The sequence below is a fragment of the Anomaloglossus baeobatrachus genome, unplaced genomic scaffold (assembly GCF_048569485.1).
Source record: "Anomaloglossus baeobatrachus isolate aAnoBae1 unplaced genomic scaffold, aAnoBae1.hap1 Scaffold_369, whole genome shotgun sequence".
Lineage (NCBI taxonomy): Eukaryota > Metazoa > Chordata > Amphibia > Anura > Aromobatidae > Anomaloglossus > Anomaloglossus baeobatrachus.
Genome location: NW_027443038.1, coordinates 267,870 through 270,422, shown reverse-complemented (window position 1 = coordinate 270,422; position 2,553 = coordinate 267,870).

Below are 2,553 nucleotides of genomic sequence, written 5' to 3'. Positions count from 1 at the left end.
GTCTGTGTGGCCCAATTTTTGGAAAAAAGGGAGACTCCGCTTGGAGTAACCCTTGCTTGCTGTGTTTTTAAAAGAAGCCAAGATGAACAGAGCTGGGATCAGGAAAGACTTTGCTACCTACCCCGGTGTCATCCTGGGGACGGATAAGAATAGCGTATTTTTGAATGTGCTTGATGCAAATCAAAACATCCTGTTTGCAACTAGGGCCGAAGTGCTGCCACTGATGGGGTGGGTGTCTGTGTGGCCCAATTTTTGGAAAAAAGGGAGACTCCGCTTGGAGTAACCCTTGCTTGCTGTGTTTTTAAAAGAAGCCAAGATGAACAGAGCTGGGATCAGGAAAGACTTTGCTACCTACCCCGGTGTCATCCTGGGGACGGATAAGAATGGCGTATTTTTGAATGTGCTTGATGCAAATCTAGCTGTGAAGTGTACAACTGGGGCACAACTGCTGCCACTGAATGGGTGGGTGTGTGTGGGGCCCAATTTTTGGAAAAAAGGGGAGACTCCGCTTGGAGTAACCCTTGCTTACATTGTTTTTAAAAGAAGCCAAGATGAACAAGTCATGGGTCAGCAAAGACTTTGCTACCTACCCCAGTGTCATCCTGGGGACGGCTAAGAATAGCGTATTTTTGAATGTGCTTGATGCAAATCAAAACATCCTGTTTGCAACTAGGGCCCAAGTGCTGCCACTGATGGGGTGGGTGTCTGTGTGGCCCAATTTTTGGAAAAAAGGGAGACTCCGCTTGGAGTAACCCTTGCTTGCTGTGTTTTTAAAAGAAGCCAAGATGAACAGAGCTGGGATCAGGAAAGACTTTGCTACCTACCCCGGTGTCATCCTGGGGACGGATAAGAATAGCGTATTTTTGAATGTGCTTGATGCAAATCAAAACATCCTGTTTGCAACTAGGGCCCAAGTGCTGCCACTGATGTGGTGGGTGTCTGTGTGGCCCAATTTTTGGAAAAAAGGGAGACTCCGCTTGGAGTAACCCTTGCTTGCTGTGTTTTTAAAAGAAGCCAAGATGAACAGAGCTGGGATCAGGAAAGACTTTGCTACCTACCCCGGTGTCATCCTGGGGACGGATAAGAATAGCGTATTTTTGAATGTGCTTGATGCAAATCAAAACATCCTGTTTGCAACTAGGGCCCAAGTGCTGCCACTGATGTGGTGGGTGTCTGTGTGGCCCAATTTTTGGAAAAAAGGGAGACTCCGCTTGGAGTAACCCTTGCTTGCTGTGTTTTTAAAAGAAGCCAAGATGAACAGAGCTGGGATCAGGAAAGACTTTGCTACCTACCCCGGTGTCATCCTGGGGACGGCTAAGAATAGCGTATTTTTGAATGTGCTTGATGCAAATCAAAACATCCTGTTTGCAACTAGGGCCCAAGTGCTGCCACTGATGGGGTGGGTGTCTGTGTGGCCCAATTTTTGGAAAAAAGGGAGACTCCGCTTGGAGTAACCCTTGCTTGCTGTGTTTTTAAAAGAAGCCAAGATGAACAGAGCTGGGATCAGGAAAGACTTTGCTACCTACCCCGGTGTCATCCTGGGGACGGATAAGAATAGCGTATTTTTGAATGTGCTTGATGCAAATCAAAACATCCTGTTTGCAACTAGGGCCCAAGTGCTGCCACTGATGTGGTGGGTGTCTGTGTGGCCCAATTTTTGGAAAAAAGGGAGACTCCGCTTGGAGTAACCCTTGCTTGCTGTGTTTTTAAAAGAAGCCAAGATGAACAGAGCTGGGATCAGGAAAGACTTTGCTACCTACCCCGGTGTCATCCTGGGGACGGATAAGAATAGCGTATTTTTGAATGTGCTTGATGCAAATCAAAACATCCTGTTTGCAACTAGGGCCCAAGTGCTGCCACTGATGTGGTGGGTGTCTGTGTGGCCCAATTTTTGGAAAAAAGGGAGACTCCGCTTGGAGTAACCCTTGCTTGCTGTGTTTTTAAAAGAAGCCAAGATGAACAGAGCTGGGATCAGGAAAGACTTTGCTACCTACCCCGGTGTCATCCTGGGGACGGCTAAGAATAGCGTATTTTTGAATGTGCTTGATGCAAATCAAAACATCCTGTTTGCAACTAGGGCCCAAGTGCTGCCACTGATGGGGTGGGTGTCTGTGTGGCCCAATTTTTGGAAAAAAGGGAGACTCCGCTTGGAGTAACCCTTGCTTGCTGTGTTTTTAAAAGAAGCCAAGATGAACAGAGCTGGGATCAGGAAAGACTTTGCTACCTACCCCGGTGTCATCCTGGGGACGGATAAGAATAGCGTATTTTTGAATGTGCTTGATGCAAATCAAAACATCCTGTTTGCAACTAGGGCCCAAGTGCTGCCACTGATGTGGTGGGTGTCTGTGTGGCCCAATTTTTGGAAAAAAGGGAGACTCCGCTTGGAGTAACCCTTGCTTGCTGTGTTTTTAAAAGAAGCCAAGATGAACAGAGCTGGGATCAGGAAAGACTTTGCTACCTACCCCGGTGTCATCCTGGGGACGGCTAAGAATAGCGTATTTTTGAATGTGCTTGATGCAAATCAAAACATCCTGTTTGCAACTAGGGCCCAAG